The 21,402-nt window shown below is 38.2% G+C and overlaps 1 protein-coding gene across 18 annotated transcripts in view; it reads left to right on the top strand.

The window, feature by feature from the left end:
• The window catches only part of CDH12 (cadherin 12), a 646,759-nt gene that overhangs the window by 339,583 nt on the left and 285,774 nt on the right, over positions 1-21,402 (top strand). The window contains exon 1 of one of the 18 annotated variants that reach the window (XM_009679457.2): positions 874-1,023. The exons of the other annotated variants lie outside the window; for them this stretch is intronic. The gene's annotated coding sequence lies outside the window, so the exon portion shown is untranslated. Of the gene's footprint in view, positions 1-873; positions 1,024-21,402 lie in introns of those variants that run through there. 18 annotated transcript variants of the gene reach the window in all.

Here is a 21,402-nt window from a genome sequence, read left to right as displayed (position 1 = left end):
TGGAAAGGGAGGTAAGGAACTTTGCATCAGATGAGCCATGTTCATGTTGCATATATTCAGAAGAATAAATGAAACATTTTCTGTATCAGAGGGTTAATGTTTTGGAGGAAAAATTTCTCTAAATGTTTAACAATTTGATATTAGGTAAAGTCCTGAGGTGTCAGTTTAGCGGCTTGGAGTTTACTCAAAATTTACTTGGAATTTTGACCAAATGAAAACTAGAGGCCAGAGCCTCACCTAATGTAAACTGGCATAGTTCCACTGAAGTCAAACAGAGAGGTGGTTTGATGCAGCTGAGATGATTCTAGTTTTCAGAACGGAACCTGGTAGCTATTCTTACCCCTTCTCTCTCTCGCTCTCTTTTTGTTTATTTTTAATCTTCAAAGCATTTCCAAGCGTTGATTAACATTTTTCTTTTAGGTATTTAGGAGCGTATTGGTGAGCAGTATGCAGCTATATCAGCCCGTGTGTTGGAACAAAAATACCTAACTCATTTATTACCAAAAGTATTTTGCGGTCAAAGGGGAGAGAGGGCTCCAATTTTCTGTGCAGATGGCAGAAGTACAGTACAGAGAAGTCGAGTGTATCTATTAATCCCCTCCAGAGAGGCAAACAGTGAAGAGGTTCTGTTCTGTGACAGCCTAGCCATTAGCGGCATCCCAAACTTGATTTTATTTCTTCACTTTTTTGGTTGGAAAACACTATGCCTAAGATTTATTATGTCATTGTCGTCTCTGCCTTGCCTCTGTCTCATCTGTATTCTTTACGGAGCCTATAAACATGGGCTGTCAGCAAGCTAAACCTGTCAGATTCCCACTCCCCCCCTCCTCCGGCTGCTACTATGCTGCCCGGGAAAGCGCCCCGCACGCTGTACCCGCGCTATGATTCTCATCATCGCATCTCATTCATCACTGTGACTCCAAACTCTGCTCAGCGCATTAGAAAAAAGGTCAGGGATATGAAAGGAAAAGAGAAATAAACAACTACCCAGCGGAAGCGGTTGAGCTACAGGAGACGTGGGAGGTAAGATCGGAGCCAATTTCTCTGCCAGCAGCTGTACAGGGCATAAAGTACTTGCTATACAAGTTCTAAGTGTTTTAAGCTGGAGGGTTGTGAGGGGCTTCTTGCATCTCCTGGTTTATTTCCCAGCACAAAAGCACAGTGAAAGGATAGAAAACCTTAGTTAAAGATGGAAAGGTTATAAAACTTTTTATAACTAGAGTAAAGATGACGAATTGGTTGTTGAGTGCCTGGGAAGCCTGATAGCATACAAGATGTGGACTCGAGAGTTCAATAAATGTTCTTGCAGTGAGGAAAAAACAAGCCCTGTGTTGACTTTATGAGCCAAACTTTAAGAGGCTTTTGATTAGGGTTGTGGGGAATTTGGTATGGAGAGGGGAGGAAAAAAAAAAAAAAAAGACTTTATATGAAGCAGTAATATTCCTTTAAGTGTGATCTGTTTCTTCCTGTGTGTATCACCGTCAGCGTAGTTTGGTAGAATTTATTTAGAAAATGATTGTAGTTCCTTTTCTTCTTCAGTCTCCTCAGCGCTGCTTTGGCCATTTATCATTTGGCACGTTTGTTTTCTTAATAAGGAGTTGTGACTTTTGTCTTGATGTCATTTTTTCTCAAGCTCTAGGCAATTTTCATCAGAAATAGACAATAGCTATTAACTCTTTCCTCACTGGATTTTGAAAATTTGTGTTGAAAATATTGATGTCATATCATTTCAGCAATTTCCTTCTCTCAGCAAATAAGGCAAATAGGGGAAACTGCTGAGCTTATAACAGGTAACTTGCAAAACCTCATTCAGAGCAGTCTGGTACGAAGGAAATAGCTTGCGCAACCTTTTTTTTTTTTTTTCTTTTTTCTTCTCAGTGCTCAGTTTATAGGAATATTAGCTTACAATTACATTTATGCATGCAATAATTTGTTAAGAATTTGATATGACCTCTGAATATAATAGATCGCCTAGCAGCTATGATGACTTTGGTCAAATGGCTGATGATATAAATACCTTTATTGACTGGTAACTGTAAGCAGAAGTAATTCTGGCTGTGCTTTATGTGAGCAGGTCACTTATGTCCTAACCTTTTAAAATATGTTTTGTATTCAGCTCAGGCTAAAAGCCTGTTCTGGTTTACGTGTTATTTAAGCTAAACAGAAGAAAATGAATAAATTATTTCATACTTTTCATTACAAAATAAAAATAAGATACCACTAGTGAAATTATTAGGCAAATGATAAAACCGAAACACGGGTGTAGAAAGGAAAAAGGCAAATTCGTAGAAGATGGTTCCCATTATATCTATTAAAGGCACTAGTTTGGCTGCAACTTCCAAATGTGAATGCCTGTGCTGCTGCCTATTGAAAGGTGTGAAGGAACACCACTTTTTCCTTGACCTATTTCTCATTCTTTTCTAAGCATTTTGCTATCTTGTTAATGCTGAAGGACAGGATGCTAGCGTTCCCGGTCTGAAATGCTGTGTCACATGTTAGAAAAGTAACTTGTGGGGAAAATACAGGGCAGATGGGGAGAAACTTCTTGTCACTTAGAAAATGAACTTTGGCATGTGAAAATAAAATAGAGGGCTGCTGTATCCCTCTACTGCTATGTAAGTTTTTGTGTTGTCCTCTGTAAACGGCACTGCTCTCGATGTTAGTGGACAGCTCTTGCTCCTTTGCCCGTCATCTCCCGTGAAATGGTGATATGGAAGTGCAACGGATGTTAAGCTGCTGACTCTTCTCTCCTAGGGAAGTGAAGACCCCCTAGCCTGGCTACTGCACTAACTCATTGCACGCATTTATCTGTAAGATAAACCGCCAATGGGAAGTAAAAAGACAACAGCTGAACAAAGTGAAAAGCTGAGTGCGTGGAGTTAGGATATTCAGACAACAGACAGTTCAAAGTCAAGCTGAGAAGAGGTACATTCTAGACCTGTGGGGAGCGAAAGAGGTTCTCTGTGGAGAATAAGAACCAAGAATGGAAACGCACTAGAAAGGAGCACACGTAAGCTCCTACAACTTACTGTATGCTGTCAAGTAAAAATGCAGCACTGTGATACCGCAGAGCTCGGTATTGTCATGACTCTTCTCGCCCTAATATGAAATGACTCATATTCCAAAATAAGGAAGCAAAACAAGTTAGGAATTTCACTGGCTTGTGAAGCAGGAGGTTTGAAAGACATACTACATTACATTCATAAAAGAGAAATACAGCTGCAACACAATTAGGAAATAAAGGTGAGCAACTTTCCATGAAGTAAATTGCACTGTAGCAATGGGAACAGCAGTGGCAGTGTGGAAATGATGATCCTACTACTGAAAGAAAAAAATTAAAGGGAAAAATCAAAATAGTGAAGTAAACCATGGTAAGCAAATGGGAATATTTTAGAAAATAAAAATGTAAAACAAAAATGGAAACCTTTAAAGCTTTTAGCTTGTGAAATAATATAAATGGTGCTATTATCTACCACATTACTGCAAACATATCGGAGATGTTGTAGAAAATGAAAAGAGGAATGAGAAAAGTCCAGAATCCAGTACTCTCCTTTTTACTGATATACTAGGAAGAAGAAAACTGCTAGCCAGTTTATCTGCTAGCATCAAACTAGATTGCTTCAGTTATCTTGATCAGTATCAGATGAGAATGAGGTACAAAGGAAAGATTACTTTGTACTGAGATATGAAGTGTTCTTTTATGTTTCTCTACCAGAGTAAACTAGTATATTGAAGCTGGCAGGCTGAATCTGATAAATACTTCAAATTTGAAGTTATGTCTTGGAAAAATAAATGGCTATCTCACTTTTTCCTCCTTGAATATATGGAAGAGTTTGGATTGTATAATGCACCACTGTCCACATAGATACCAGCTGTTTAATAGTAAATGCTGTTTAGAGGGGTACGTTAGGCTATGAAAAAATTGTCTTAACTGAAATATGAAAGGCAGGCATTTTAAAGTTACACAACTGAAGATGGAAAGGAAATTCTGAAGGTGATATCTTTCAAATAACTGCCTCTTCTCACCAAGCAAAAACTGGTGTTAGCATTCACCATCTAACATCATGAATGTTATGTGACATAACCTGCCTTCTTTTAGTTTCTCAGAATCACAAACTAGACTTAATTTGCCAGGTTGAAAATCGGATTTCTGTAGCATAGATATGCAGTATTCTTTTTTTCCTCCAATACATTTTAAGGAGGATTATTTTAGGTACATGGACTTTACTGCACACGCTTGGCAGCTCAGCTGACTGAAATCAATAGCATATAGACTAAGATAGATTTGCAAAAGGAACAAAATTGTTCTTTTGTTACTGACTGTCAAGATAAAAATCCACTGTTAAGGTAGGTTAATACAGAATTTTATGTTATACTTGGGCAGTTCTTGCATCTATGTAAAGAGAGTCACAAAGATTTCATTCCACTGGTGGAGTTTAGTCTTGTATGCAGGGTGTATGACAGTTACAATTCATTGAGTGCACTCAAGTCAGGGTTTTCAACATAAAAGGATGCACCACTCTAATGACTGACTTGAGCATTTATATTGGTTCAACTCTTCTTAATTTTCTGGCAATGTTTACTTCCCTTTTGACAGTCTTAAAAAATGGCATTTGCTATATGGAATTGGGAAAAACACCAAAACACATTGAGATTTCTCTTCAGGAACAGTTAGTGCTCTTTCTATAGGAACATTTTCCTGGGAGTTCCTGGCCGCTCTGCTCTTCTGTTCCAACCACGGTGGGTTTCGTTAAGATATCTCTTTAAAATATGAGGAGAAGGGGAGCCAAATATTTGCATACTTAAAAAGTGTTTATTTGAACCTTGGTTCAAGGTGCATAGCCAGTCAAGCAAGGTCCTACTTTTACCACTAGTAGTTCACTTGATGTCATGTATAATGCCATTTATTTGATAGGTATAGTGCTTTTCCAATTGTGCGGTACATTTGGATATCGAATTTATTTTTGCTTTCACTATTCCCTACAAGACTGCCACGGTTCAAAAAGACTTCTGACTTCTTTTGTATGTCTGTGGAATGGGAATCACTGTCCGGTATTATCAGTTGTACATCTCTTGATCGTGCTCCTTCGCTAGTCTTTTTTGTTTTTGTTGTTTTTGGTTTTTTTAAAGCCAAAAGCAAACTCAAACATTTAAACAAGATTAGTCCATTTCAAACTTGCTGTATTAATGTGAATTCAGGTTCAATTTAGGAAATAATATGTTCTTTTCATTATTATTTTGGTTTTTGAATGGACAACACATGACATGACCAAATGTTTGAAATGTTTTGAAGTCATTCATGAGAGACTAGGATACAGTAGAAAGTGTTAAATGTATTATATTTCCACTTTCATGCGTATGCTGCCATATGAAGATGTGCTACAGTGTTGGCCATTTTATTTTCCATAAGTCATAGCCTGAAATATTTTGAAAGACGTCTAGGGTTAGTTGTAGTTAAAGATTTTAATGTCACTCAAAAAACCCCACCATTTCTTAAAAAAGAATTTGTCTTTCATAAAAAACTCAGCTATTAATTAGAACTGCAAAAAATATGCAGGAAAAAGAAGAGAATAAGTAAAAAGATTTTTTTAAAGTCCAGCCAAATCATGTTATGGTTAGTCTTGCAAGAATCATGCAAAGCATTTGAAATGCACACTGCTCACTACATAATGCATTATATTCATTATTGGTACCGTAGCTAAGATCTTCTTGGCATTCTTTTGCCTATTACAATAATGGGGTATAATGAGATTCTTTTTTTTGGTGCAGCAGGTGTACAGAGTGTATTATTCAGGATTTCTCAGGCAGTCACTGGAATTTAGTGAACACTGACACATATCTGCTAATAACTGGAGATACTCAGCTTCCTTGTGTGTAACTTGCTACAGTCCTGTGCCAAATGGGAGACCTTCTATCAAGTGCAACGGAGAAAAGAGAAAATTAAGAGGAACTATTTAGTCCCCCAAGGGGAATATGTATGTCTTGGCTTGAACTTCTTAGCAGCAAAAATCCTGAAGAGAGCATGGGCATGCTCCCAAGAGGGAATTGGTGTCCCTTCTTTTCCTTTCTTAAAGGCTTACAACTGTACAGGTGACAGCTCTTTGCCCCCCAAAAAGAGAAAATAGTTTTGTTAGCTCCCTCCTTTCACAGGAAGCTAAATGTGAATAATAACGCTCCTTCTTCTTGTACTGCACTTTATAAGCAGGATGAGGAAGAGAAGTAGCTCTAATTCAATCCAGTGGCCCGCTGTTAGTTTTCATTTGGAAAGGAAAGACTATCTTTTAATAAAAAAAAAGTCTGTCAGGCCCAAAGTGTTAGTTTTAATTGAGCAGACCAGGAATCTATTCCTGAGATACCATGTTGATACGGCACTCATTAACCCCAGTCAGATTTCATGAAGTGTTACACTGACCGTATGTCTTCCATCTCCAGCACGTGCGTAGTGACACATTCTTGATGTACCAAGAATCTTCCTGGTTATAAGTTCTTTGTCAAGTAACTTTTTTGTTTAATATACTTTCCCTCTTTCAAAATTAAATGGAAGCATCTGAAACATCAGCTCATTTGAAAAATCTTTCTCAGACCTTTCTGTTTATGCACTGTATATCTGTATTCTGTTTATGCACTCTTATCTTAATGTAAGCGTTACTCTAATATTAAGGACTAATACATCTTTTCCTTTTCTTTTGTGATACTGTTGTGCAGGCCAAGCCTAGATTAGTATTTAAAAGAAATCTGGGAAATAGTAATAATAAAAATTAATAAAATCACCAAAGTCCAATAGTATCTTGGAATACTGCTTCTCCAGAGGGATTCGAAAATAACAGATAAAAATACAACCCACTAGTTTCCAAAGACTGTTTCTCTGTATGTATTCAGAGTGTTTCATCAGTAATAATTTGTTTCTAAAGTTTTGTTTTCCTATCTGTTTATCTGTGTACGAAACAGAGATAACCGCGTCAAAAATGAACTGGACTTCAATTGTGCAATATCACTAGAACTATTTTCTAATTTAAAATTAATTTTATTTTTACTTGGGGTTGTTGGTGAATTAGAGGAGGAAATTTCCTATAAGAAATTTCTACATGTTGTCTTTTTTATTTGTCAGCCATGATGAAGAGCCAAAATTATGAAACTTGTTAAGGAAAGGGAAGTCTGAGAGAAGTAGAAATGTAAAAATGACGGCTTCCAAATATATTGTGTTGAAAATGTGTTATTATATCCTAAGATGTATTAGAGCTATCTAAAAGAAGTTCTAGGGAAAAAAATTAATAGAAATTGCTACATTCCTTTGACATATTCAGATAGTGATAAATTCATCACATTTTTGATGGAAAAACAGACATCATTGTTTTATATTAAAACTTTTTCTCTGGATAAAATAGCTGTTGACTATGGTTTTGACGTGTCTACTTGACGGACTGACATGACTTGCAGAATCTTTTGTTGTTGAATGCATGGATGGTAAAAAGCCAGTTTGATTCCTGAACTTAGACTAAGCTTTCAGAGTTCATAAACAGAAAATTACTAGTTTGTAATGTGAAAAATTTATTACAAATACAAAACAATAACAGGATAAATAGTTTGCAGTTTCACTGTCAGAAGATAACTGATTTGTAAGAAAAGGTTTAGAAATACAAATTTTAAAAATATAATATCCTTTGTTAAAATTCTGTTGAAATGCTAAAAATTCCTAGCTAGTCATATTAAAAATCCCTATTTGTAGTCATTTGGATTTTAGAAATGTATATCCCTTATAATCCCTTAGAATTTAAATGTGCATATCCTTTTAGAAGTGTGTATCACCAGATTGGATTTCATTTTAATTTACAACCTATCAATCCGAAATGGCATTAATATAAATGCACACCTTATTCCTGTGTTTTCTCCTAATCTCTAAGGTTAGAAATGTTTCATTTCTTACAACTCCACAGTAATGAATGCTTCTTCACTGAAGAGTATAATCTTATTTAAGGATTTCTCTTAACTTTTTTGTGTTCTGGTGAACATCCCTTAATACTCCTTTCCCTTGTAATCTGGATAATAAAGCTTCCCTCCCAAATTTCCTCCCTTTAGGCCAAAAATCCGAATGGAAGCATTAGCTGTAGACATCTTGTTCACTATCAATGTCCAAAATCAAATTCTGACTGTGGGGCTCAGAGTCATGCTGTCGCTGCTTATTTCTGCTCCCAAACAGATTAATTTTAGATTTCTGTTTGCTTAAAATCCCCTGCTTTGCCGTTTTGTTCTTCATCCTGTGCCGTCCTGTGCCAGTGTCATATCAATTAACCCCAAGGCGAATACTTCTGAATAGCTGTTTGCTTGATATTCACATTGTAATTGGAAGCCTGTTTTTTTTTGTTTTAGATTGTTTTATAACACATTACCTGCTGGATATGTGCTTATAAAACAGTATTGGGTTCTCTAGTGGATTCAGATGAAAGCACCCATCCATTTTGCAGATATTTAATAATTAATTAACCTTAGAGAGAAAGCTTATTCCAAAATTAAAAAAGTATGTATTCAATACGCCGATCTTCCAGAGACTTTTATTTACTCTGTATCCCACTTGTAGAAGGGGGATTTCATTTCTTGCCTCACAAAGATATTGAGAGTATAAATTCCCTGAAGATTGCAAGGCATTTAAACGCTATGAGAAAAGGAGGATAAATATCTATCACCAGAATTAGATAATAAGCCTGTAATTCTCAAAGGCACCAAGACAGTGACTACCCGATACCCACTAGACAAAAAGTGTGTTAGACAAAAGTGTGTACGCTTTTATTCAGAAAGAATATATTAAACTTTGATCTCGTGCTTGACTGTAATGTTAGGGAGAAATAGAGCAACTGTGCTTATTTAAAAGTAACCAAACATGTAAAGTGCCATAAATGGTTGATGTGAAGAGCCACATATTGAAAATTGTGTTGTTGAAGGAGACATACAAATACATCTACTAAATAGTTCTCTCATTTTTCTGCTGTCCTTCTGCAGTTAGGCCACACGTACAGCAACTTCAGGATTTACATTACTAAGGTAATGCAGGCTTTGAAAAACAGGTTGGTTTATTTGTACCTCCAGCTACAATACCAGAAAATAACTTGCTTCAGCAGACTTCAGTGCCTTTATGTAAATGAGCATATGGGACTTGCACCTTTGTGTCATACTCTTGAAGGCCTGGGTTTCTCTACTGCTGCTACAACCCACATGGCAGAGAACACAGAATGATTTATGGGTGAGCAACAGAGTAGTTTCTAAGAGACATCTTGTTCAAAGTGCTAGGATTAGCTGAGTAACACAGCTCAGTAGGCATCTCTTAAGTTTTCAAAAGACTGATAGACAGAATTCTGGATTAAAGAGTTGCTGCTGTAATTATTTTTGAATGGAGAATATATTTGACTTCTTTCTTTCTCTCAGTTAGCTCAAAGAAATAAGTAAATGGGAGAAAAAAAAAAGCTTAGGACTTAAATCTTCATGTCTTTTTTTACTTTGTCTATTAGCAGTCTCTCAGATTCACAATTTTATAAATATATTTTACAAAGTACTTGAGTTAATGCTTAATCAAGATTCTTCAGGTTTTACTTTCTGAAAAATACGGAGCTTTAATTAAGTTAGGCTTTAATATTTAATATCACTTGTTCTTCTACCACAAGCAGACTGTAAGTTCATGTTACACAAGTGTTTTCTAGGTAGGAGCCTTATTGGCAAAGAGGTACTTGATTTAACAGTATATTTTAATACTTCTTGATTGATAAGATAAGACTACGAGGAAACCTCTTGCACTCCTTCTTGGAAATCAGCACACTTGAATCAGCCTCTCTGAAGTGCCTGCACACAAAGGCATGCAGCATGAGAAATAAAGAGGAAGAAATAAGGATCTGTGTGCAGTTGCAGGAGTATGGTGTCCTTGTGATTATGGAGACATGGTGGGATAGCTCGCATAACTGGAATGCTGCAATGGATAGCTGCAGGCTCTTTAGGAAAGGCAGGCCAGGAAGGTGAGGAGGAGGGAGTTGCCTTTTATGTGAGAGAGCAGCTGGAATGTATGAAGCTCTGCCTAGGAGTGGACAATGGGCTGGCTGGGAGCTTGTGAGTAAGGCAGACAAGGAAGGGCTGGTTAGAGATGTGGAGGTTGGGGGCAATCTCGGCTGCAGTGATCATGAGATGGTGGAGTTCAGGATCCTGAGAAGAGGGAGCAGGGCGAAGAACAGGATCACAACCGTGGGCTTAAGGAGAGCAAACTTTGGCTTCTTTAGGGACCTTCTTGGAAGAATGCCATGGGATAGGACTCTAGAAGGAGAAAGAGTCTAAGAAAGCTGGATCACTTCCTCCAAGCTCAAGAATGGTGCATCTCAATGAGCAAGAAGTCAAGCAAAGTGGGCAGGAGACCTGCATGGATGAACAAGGAGCTCCTGGCAAAACTCAGGCATAAGACGAATGTATACAGAAGGTAGAAGCAGGGACAGGCAACCTGGGAGGAATAAGGGAACACTGTCTAAGTCTGCAGGGATGGTGCTAGGAAGCCCAAGGCCTATCTGGAATTTAACCTAGCAACGGATATCAAGGACAACAAAAAGGGCTTCTATAAAAACATCAGTAACAAAAGGAAGATGAGGGGAAATGTGGGCCTGCCCCTGAATGGGGCAGGGGCCCTGGTGATAAAGGATAAAGAAAAGACAGAGAGACTGAACGCTGCATTTGCCTCCATCTTTTCTGGTAAGACTGGCTGTCAGGAATCCCAGGCCCTGAGACCAGGGAGAAAGTCTGGAGAAGGGAAGATTTTCCCTTGGTGGAGGAGGATCAGGTTAGGAATCACTTAAGCAAACTGGACATGCACAAGTCCACGGCATGCACTCACAAGTGCTGAGGGAACTGACTGATATACTTGCAAGGCCAGAGAGGCTGTAGAGTCTCCTTCCTTGGAGGAGTTATTCAAAAGCATCTGGACACAATCCTGGGCAACATGTTCTACGTGACCCTGCTTGAGCAGGGGTGGGTGAATGAGATGATCTCTTAAGTGTCCCTTCCAGCCTCAACCATTCTGTGATTCTGCAATAAAGTTCAGTATACTTACCTAAATAAAGTTATATGGACAAGGTGCTGTGAACTTTTAGGTTAATCTAGTAAGTTACTTTAACAAATACTCAATTTTTCAACTTCTGAGAAATTTTGCTGAATTCCAAGTTTCCTGGAATTTTCACTTAATCAAAATGCACCATGTTTTGTCCATAAAGGGCTAATTTTAAAGCAGTATCGACAGAGAATTGGAATTCTCCTCTGCAGTACAGATAACCTGTTCTTATAGGCCTCCATATTGTCTGAACTTTAACGTCATAAGCAGATCAAATGAGGAATCTATAAATATATCAACCAAATGTATTGATATTTTAAGAATTATAATTGTAAGGAAAGAGGTGATTCAGATTTCAAAATCTCTCCACTTTCTCACTTTTTAAGCCTATGGAAAGAATCTTGATGACTTCATTGTGCTTTCAGTCAGTCTGTTTTGATCTAAGCGATAAGTAATCATACAGACACTGCATTTTTTCTCTTTTTTTCTAGGTATCTCTGTCTTCCTTTCTGTTTTTGCCCTACGTCTCCCTTTGTCTGATGATCATGCACAGGTTACTAGAGTACAGAGCTATTTAGAATTTGAGATCTCTGTAATTTTGAGGTGTAATGCTTCGCCATGTGTTTGTAGTTTTCTGGTGCAGTATCATGAATGTAATCAAATATTATGCCGTTGCTGACCACTTCTAAATGCTCACTCCATTGCAAGAAACATTGTCTGCTGCACAGAACTGATGGCTAATAGTGCCTGACAATTTACTTTACAATTTCTGGAGAGAGTATAGTAGCAAATATATCATGTGGATTGTGCTCATGTTCTTGAAATGATTGATAAGTTTTTAATTACAAATCAAATTTTAATTTAGTTGCTCTGTTCATCCAAGTATATCTTATGAAATTTAATTTATAAAATATTAATACATGCTATAATTGAGTTTCCAGTGCTGGTAGGTTTGGCTGCTTGAGAACAGAGAGTAGATCCTTTCAGAATAGCTAGTTTTATAACTAGGAACTTAGTCCCACAAAAAGATATGCAGGAAACTAGCCTTTTTTTAATGGTATTACTCATGGGGGAACGTTGACATGAAGAAAAGTTTTCATGTTTGCAATCTTGTACAAAATCTTTCTGTTTGTGGCGCAGTCTTAATAGCACAGAAATCCAGCATTTATAAGCATTATAATTCTGTTTTTCCTCTTAGGCACTGTAAATCAAAAATAGCTACACAGAATGATAAGAGCAAAGGCAATTAGTGTCAACTGGTCTAAGCAACCTCCATTTTATTTAATTTTCCTTACTGAATTTAAGTAGTACATTGTCTTCTCACTAACTTATGTTTTAGGCCCATTTTACAGAAATACTTTGCCTGCATCCAGCTTGATTACTATGATGAATCCTCAATGATTTTTAAGAACGTACCTGTGTTTACGTGGTTGGTGGGTGGGCTTAAAACCATTTAATGAGAATTATTATTAACTTTCTCTGGAAGAAAGGAGCATAGCCAGCCTCTAATTGTCATATATTTTGCTAATGTTTAACTTTTTCTTCTTTTTAAACAATTTCTGTAGTATTTGATTTCAAAATCCATAGAAAGCTCACAAGTCTGCTGGATCTTTGTGCCTTTGATAGCTTAGCCTAAGGTATTGACACATTTTTAACTGAGTCTGTACCTAGTTGGCCGAAGTAACTGTAGGCAAGTAATTTTACTAAATATAGTATGTTGAATAGTATATACTCCATATAAATAAACAGCTTTCTTGAAGCCATTCCTATGTGTCACAGAATATTGTAAAATATACATGTTTTTCATAAATGGAATATGCTCTCTGGAAGTTTCAATGCATAATTAAAAATTATTATTAAAGACAGAAAGATGAGTATATAAATAGCACTGTAGCTTTTTTTGTTTGTTGTTTCACAATTATTTCATTAACTCATCTTTAAAAACATTTTTCACCCTAAATTCTCAGCCCTATAAACTTGCAAAATTAGGGTCAAACTCTGTTGAACAATTAGATGTTAAACATCTAATAGTCTGTACTTTACTACAAGTGATAAATTCAGGGAGAATGGCAGTTTATAAACAAACCTTATTAAACTGTGTTACCCTGCAGTTAAAACGGGCACTGAAAGGGAGCTTGTATTTCTTCATATCAGTTTTTGTACTGAATGATAAGGTACCTCTCAGCAGAAAGAGGCTGAACTGGGGGCTTTTGATTTATTTTGGCTGCAAGTTTATTTCTGATCTTCTATTTGCTAAAGACAATTCATTATTTTCTTGCAGATGTCCTTATTGCAGCCTAACAGTTTAGGGATGCCAGTGCAGATTTAATATTTGGACTCTTTACCTCTAAAAGGAATAATTCAATGTTTGTTTATCCTCTTTATGTTAAGTAACTTTGCAAATGGTTACTTAGGTTCTGTATACCTGTGTTTTTACAATGTGTGCATTTTTACATGAATGGTAACGAATATCTCCACAATGCTGATGAACTCCTACTTATTTCTAGTTTTAGATCTAAAGACGTGATAACTCTCCTTGGGTTTTCTACTTAAATTTGTTTGCAGTTATATAAGATAATGGTTACAGTCAGAGCCAGCCTTTCAGTTAGCATTTATAGTAATAGAATTCCACATGCCTATATGGCATAGGAAACTGCATAATCAAACACTACATAGAAACATATTTGGTTGGATGAAAATACGCTTCTCAGTGTTGCTTACTGGAATGCATATCCTCCACGTGCAGAAGATTAGTATCTCTTCCAACATTCACAATATATGAATTTTACATCAAATTAAATTAGCACCATAGAATCCTAATTATCTTAGATACTTCTTTGGACACTATTATTGGAGAATCCGTACAACTTAATGTACCAATGATGATAAAGATGTAGCAGTAACTGTAGTTGGAAAAATCCTTCAGCTATCCTGTTCATACTAGCTTCTACCCTTTTATTCTCTGATGGCTATACTGGTATTTGTAAAAATAAGCAGTGTTACAAGCATATCTCTATAAAGTTCCTGCTGTTCAAGTCAATTTTCAGAGAGTCAAATCTCAGACATCTAAAAGGTTGTATTATCTTCAGTTCTCTTATCTTGGGAGTCCTGGCAGATTTAAATTTATAAAGGAAATTTTAGAAAATATAAATTTGTGTCCTAATGATTTTGGAATAGAACTTTGAGATGGAAACATATACCTCCACTTCCTGAGGAAAGCAAACATAAAACTGTATTCTTAGAACATTTTAGATCCCACTTCAACTTACTTTATCAGCCATGCCCAGTGATGAACTCTATGACTGGCAGATTGGCAATGCATACCACAGAAAACGTGTCGCATGAAATACTGTGACAGAAAGCAAATTTTTTTGATTTTTCTCAGGCAGGGAGCAATGTCCTTCCTTCCAGAAGGTTCCTCCTGACACAGATTTTCATTATCCTTTTGTTGTCCTTTCTCTTATGTTGCTAATGGATAAAATGTACAGAGAGCTGGAAAACTTTTCCAGCTGGTGGGAAGTTGTTAACTAGCTCAGGGTGTTGCATGCACACGTTTCTGTGTGTGATGGCATTGTTTTCAAAAAAAAAAATTACAGCCCTCCTTTTTTTTTCTTTTTTTTCTCCTGATTTACTATTTAGTATTGCCTAAAGAGCTCACAAGCAAAAAATGTAGCTTAAACTAGTCAGCGCTCTTCCTTTCAACAAGGCAAATAAGGTTGGAGCTTGCGAATATCTTGTGTAAAAACTTTCTTGTTATGAGGTTCCCATTTCAGTGCCAGTCTCAGTCCTACCTGAGTCTCACAGGATTTCCCTACTTCTATTTTTTGTGTCCGTTTGAAAGCAGGAGACTCTGGACCATGTTTTGAAATATCATTGAGCGCCTGAGTGATGGGGCTAGAGTCAGTCCTGAAATTATCATCCCCTAAACACTGAAAGGGTTTTACCTCTCTTGTGCTGGTTTTAGTAGACCAGGAGCTAGGAGGGTGAACTTTTTTCCAGTAGATAACTTGGAAGGGGATAGAAAACTAAGGGTGTTTGCAAACAGGAATTTATCTTGCCTATTGTCTCTGTGCATGGTTCTCCTGTCCCCCAGTCCAAGCTTTGAGATTGGACTTGAGATTGATTGACGTTAGCTCCACGTGTGCCCCTAGAAGGAGGCTAACCAGCATTTTGGAGGCCCAGATGTTTGACCACCCCTTTTCTTCCCCGCTGCCTCTGTTCCCAAGGCAGGATCTCTCCCAGGAGGGAGATCTGCTCCCGGGGAGGAGCTGTCTCCCCTTCCTCCCAAGGCAACTCCTGCCCCATGGTGTACCAGCACCCACCATCCTCCTGCCCACACCGGGGCTTTTAAAGGAGTGGAGCACTGCAGTTCACTATGACCAAATTAAGCAGATTACACTCCCCTCACCTTCTGAAATCAAAGATCAGAAGTACTCAGAAAACAGATTTGCAAGAGTATTTTAGCACAAATGGGTAGAGAGAGGGAGGCAATCTAGCTGTTTTTCAATTACCGGTTGATTTTCAATAACCGGTTGGTTATTTTGCTAAGGGCTATACCTTATGCTATTACCTAAGTCTTCCTTATAGGAAAAAGTGTCTGCCTCTATGACTTCCAAATGGTATTTGACTGATGATGTTTGGCTGACAAATGACATTTGGCTGATGCTGTTCATGCTCTAAATGTACATAATGTCTACATAAATTTTGAAGCAGGGAGCAGTAGCCTCAAAAAGAGGGCCAGCATCAGGTAACTACCTGTTCATCCTGCCATTTGAGATGTATTCACCAGTGTCTGGGAGGCAGGACTGAACAGCATTTTAGGCAACTCTTCCCAGTCTTTACCCAACTATGTGGCTAGAAAGCAGCAATCACACAGCCTGGGCTTCTCCACCTTTCAGACTCCTCATTTTGTTCTCCTGGCCCCCTGCCATGATGTAGCCTTAGGTATTAATTGCATATGCAAAGTGCTTGATCTTACTTTCTTAGCATTTCCCAGAACAACTGCTAATTACATTGGATGTGGGCTGCTATTGCTCTGCTGCTGCTAAATTCCAGTTTGTGTCTCGTGCTCTCATTTGCTTCCCTTATTTGCCTGAAATGAAAGGGCTCATTTAGTGGAATGTATTTACCTGAAGAATTATGGTCTGGTCCCTTGGCCATAAGGATGGTTGGAGGCATTTGGCACGGAATCAGGTTCAGTGGATTGCGGCTGCCTGTTCTTGTTGTATAAGGTTGCCCGTTGTAGTTTATAGTCTGCGTGGAGCAACTGATCTCTCTCTAGTGTAAAGGACAGAGCTGGGTTGCAGTATACTGTGCATTATGTCTCATGCCAGCTGGAAAGATTACTAGACACTCTGGAAGCTTTTTTTTCCTGAAGTAAGGACTTTTTACTTAGTTTCTATATGTAGTTTTTCCTTCTCCTGATTATCTCAGCAACAGGCTAGAAAAGCCTTAAGAAGATTAAATGAATAAATGAAAAAGGAGACCAGTGGGAATTTTTTAATTCACTCCAGAATAGGGCAGAACAAATGGAAAGAGATGCAGTGTTGATCTATGCTTGAGATCATTCCATCCTACAACTAACCCATAAAGGACGGAACAATTGCGGATGTGTACTATTGATATTTATCACAACTGTATAGCTGGGTGTTCTTGTTTAAAAAGATGTGGGGAGAAGAAATGCCTGTATGGGTATTTTTCTTAGAGGATTATTTTTGAATTTGAAAGGAAAACAAGAGCTATATAAATTAAATGTTATGAGAGAAATACTGCTCTATAGACTTAACCTATTTGTACTGTTTGAAGGAAAAAAAAGGAAGAAGTAAAAATCAGGATCGGTTACAGAATCACAGAATCACAGAAGGGCTGAGGTTGGAAGGGACCTCTGGAGATCATCTAGTCCAACCTCCCTGCTCAAGCAGGGTCACCTAGAGCACATTGCCCAGGATCACATCCAGACGGGTTTTGAATATCTCCAGCGAAGGAGACTCCACAGCCTCTCTGGGCAACCTGTTCCAATGCTCTGTCACCCTCACAGAAAGGAAGTTTTTCCTCAGGTTCAGATGGAACTGCCTGCGTTTCAGTTTGTGCCCGTTGCCTCCTGTGCTGTCACTGGGCACCACGGAGAAGAGACTGGCCTCATCCTCTCAACACCCTGCCCTTCAGATACTTGTAGACATTGAAGAGAGCGCCTCTCAATCTTCTCTTCTCCAGGCTGAAGAGGCCCAGCTCTGGCAGCCTTTCTTCATAGGAGAGATGCTCCAGTCCCCTCATCATCTTCATAGCCCTCCGCTGGACTCTCTCCAGTAGTGCTGTGTCTCTCTTGTACTGGGGAGCCCAGAATTGGACACAGGACTCCAGGTGAGGCCTCCCCAGGGCTGAGGAGAGGGGCAGGATCACCTCCCTCGACCTGCTGGCAACACTCTGCCTCATGTACCCCAGGATCCCATTGGCCTTCTGGGCCGCAAGGGCGCATTGCTGGCTCATGCTTAACTTGTCCACCAGGACTCCCAGGTCCTTCTCTGCAGAGCTGCTTTCCGGCAGGTCAACCCCCAGCCTGTACTGGTGCATGGGGTTATTTCTCCCTAGGTGCAGGACCCTACACTTGCCTATGTTGAAGTTCCTCTCCGCCCAGGTCCCTCTGAAGGGCAGCACAGCCTTCTGGTGTGTCAGCCACTCCTCCCAGTTTCATATCATCAGCAAACTTGCTGAGAGTGTACTCTGTCCCTCAGTTAGTGAAATATAGTGAAAGTTAGCACTTTTCTTGTTTTTTTCTTACAGTTTGATATTTGGAATAGGTAGAAAGTACTGAATTGCTAACTTAGGTTCATGCATGCTTGCATTAAAACATGAGAAGGGCTATACTGAGTCAGATCTCACGTGTGTCTAACCTACTGTCCTGTCTCAGGCAGCCCTCACATGTGAATGCCAAGGAAAGAGTATAAGAACACAGGAAGCTTAAATGATATTTTATCTTATTCCCTCCCAGCCTTTGACTGTTTTCAAATAAGGAACTCCTGATTGGAATGTGTTATCTAAGTATTTAGCAGCCCTCCGTGAATTCCTTTTCCATGAACTCTTCAAGTCTCCCGGAGACCCCATGTAAAATCTTGACATCCGAATATCCTTTGGGAAGAAGTTCCATAGTTTAGCTGTATGTTGCGTGAAGAATCATCTTTTTTTGCCTATTCTGAATCTGGCTCCTCTTAGCTTAGTTCATTTTCCCCAGTTCTTGTTTTGAAAGAGAGAGTGCTTAGTCAACTGCTATTCATCCTCTCCTTTCAACTTAAGATTGTACAGAATGTTATTATGACTCTCAGTCATTTCTTCTCCAGGCTGCAGAGTCCCAACTCACTTAGGTATTCAGTGTATGGAAGACACTTCATCTCTTTGCTCATCTCTAGGACCCCTCCAAGTCCTTTTCATAAAGGATATAATATCTTTTTTGAGATGGAGAAGGAGGGGAGGATCAGAACAGCACATAATATTGAAGATGCAGCAGGACCATGCATTTATACTATGGCAAAATGAAATCTAAGCAGAGTCTATTTTCTGGACTACCTACGTATTTCAGAGAACTCTAAGTCTGTGAGCTGATACAGGCAGAATTTCTCCTCTAGAGGTGGACTCAGAGCTGTTTTACCCATCTGAATTCCCATTTAGGAGATTCTGCTACATGCCCTGGTTTGTAGTAGGTATCCAAAGAAACTAGCTTTGGTTTACCAAAGATGAGCCTTTGTGTGAGGTGACTTTGTGTGTATGTGTGTATTTATGGCTTCACTAGGATTTAAATCTCTTTGGGAAGGGACATTCTATATACAAAGGAAATAATATGAAATCAGTATACATAATGTGTCTTGCAGCATAATTATTGTTCTGTTTTTTTAGGAAGGATCTTTGTTTACAGAGCTCATTCGCATCAGACTCGGAGAAGAGAAAAAAGGGAACTCTGTTCCCGTAATAGAGAAGTGATTTGATGACAAAAATATTAGAGGGAAAATACCAAAGAAACAAGCTTTTCGTTTTATTTAGAGACTGCTATACTTCCAATAGTTTTGCTGGGGTTTAAGGTCTTGAAGATCTGGGTCAAGAAATTCAAGTTATGTCAAACTTGCAGCAGTAAAATTACCATTAAAATAGTAGCTGTTAATGGTTCTGCAAGTACTTTTGCTGACTGCGTAGAACTGGAAGCATTTGAGCCTAGAATGTATTTAGTAGGTGTATGTGTAATTTCATCCAAGAGTAGAGCAATTTAAAAGTGTTGGAACAAATCTGATGAGTTAAGCTTTCTTGTGTGAGATTGAATTTAATTTGCAAAATGTCCGCTAATCACACAGCTGACAAACTTATGGAAAAGTGAGCCAACATCAAATTGTCCTCTTCAAGGAAGTTTTTCGTTGGATGCAACCAGTAAAGTGCTTAGTCCTTTTAACATAGTGGAGGATAACTATCTTACTCCTGTTTCGTAAGATGACAGATGGGTTATAAAAAAGCTGAACAAAGTTCATAATATTCCTATCTCATACTGTTGACTATAGATTTGGTTGCTTTTCTTCAGCAAAAATATTTTTTAAGCTTATTTCAGGCTACTATCCAGGATCTAGACGCTGCTGTACCTTTAGGCAGCCAGTAGGGCTTCTGCATCTCTTTTTTGCTTATTTTCCTTTAGTTTAAATACGTAAGCTTGCCTAATGTTAAGATCTTGTACTTAGTGAGCAGCGTTTTCTAGCATGGTTATTAAAGAAGACTGTATGTGTAATTTAAACTAAAAGCATAGCTTCAATTAAACTAAAAGCATAGCTTCAATTTAATCACTTTCAGTGAACATCCACAGCAAAGTAAAGCTCAATGGATCTATCAGCATAGCATTAGCTCTATTTGCATGTCATAAAAACACAGGTACTCATTTAGTGGAACCTCATAACTTTCCTAAAAAGAGAGCAGGGATGCTATAGTGAGAAAAGAAGGAAGAGACAAACTCTTTGAGATTTAGCAGCACTGTAAAGTTAATATGACTGGTTAGTATAAGAAGCTTTAATTAACCATTGATCACACTGAACATTTTAATGATCACATATGTATCATGATGTATAACATGCAGAACTGCTTAAGGCATCACAAAAGCCTACAGAAAGCAGAATCAAATGTCCCATTAGTTTTAAAATAACTGCTCTTCAATTCCATTCATTATTTAGTGTAGGAATGTGGTATTTATAAAGCCAACTGAGATTTAAATGTGAAGTCCTCTGCAGGTTGTGGAGATGCTCCAGTGATTCTAAAGCTTCAGCTTTAGAAAATGATAACTTTCGGTACTGGAGTGCACACAAGAAAATATTGGAAATAAAACAGTAATATTCTACTTTATCCACATTGATCTTACTGTTGCTTCTTCTTATCACCTAAAAAACAAAGTGATACACTCACAAAAGATCCTAGCCTCTCAGGTACGGGTCTGAAAGAAGACACTGGCTTTTTCCCCAGCGATATAACAGATAGCTCATTGGTTTGGAGCATCTTATCTCAAAATGAAGGCAATTATATTTCTCTGTGAGGTTGACATGCCAGATGACCCATGATTATGAATCATTTCCACCACTGATTCAATATTTTAGCTGGAGGAGGAGGTGAAGTCCTAATGCAGATCTGTGGTGTAATGTGTATGTGTAGTACCCAGCTTTAAAGAGCTATTTTAGGCAGCAAATAGAGATCTATTGATCTATTCTATCAAAGATCTGTTTTGGCCAGCAGATAGTAATTCAGAGAACATCCCTTTCTCTAACCTAAGAATCGTGTTTCTCTACGATAAATGCTAAAAGAGTTTATAGCTCTCATACTTCATTGGGAGATTAGCTGGTTAATATGGCTGACTAATTTAGGTGTCTGAAATGCTGTGGGGTGAATAGTCCGTTATGTCGCCTCCTGTTTGTACTGTTCTTAATGTAGTCTGGCAATAACAAAAAAGGTTATTCGACCTTTCAGTCTCCGGAGAGCATTCTGAGCCTTTAGCTAAGGAGTAAAAGTATTCTGATAATCTTGTAGTCCTTATCTATAGAGGGGCAAATGAATCCACATTCTTAATTACCCTGTAGAAGTAGTGTGAAAGGAAATCATAAAGTACATATGCATGTTTATATTGCATCAGATGTCCTAGGTATCTATGTGTGCCAGTGATACTTTTAGTAATGTATTATTCTGTGTGTTCTGTTTCTGGCAACCGTTACACAAATATATCTGAGACAGTAGGACCTTAGACAATTCAGTTATCTCCTACTACGATAGTGTTTTGACAACAGAAGATTAGGTTGCTACTGATCTGCTCTCAACTGTACTTT

Source organism: Struthio camelus, chromosome 2, assembly GCF_040807025.1.
Source record: "Struthio camelus isolate bStrCam1 chromosome 2, bStrCam1.hap1, whole genome shotgun sequence".
Lineage (NCBI taxonomy): Eukaryota > Metazoa > Chordata > Aves > Struthioniformes > Struthionidae > Struthio > Struthio camelus.
Note: the sequence above shows the minus strand (reverse complement) of the source record. Positions and strands in the feature narration are given on the sequence as shown.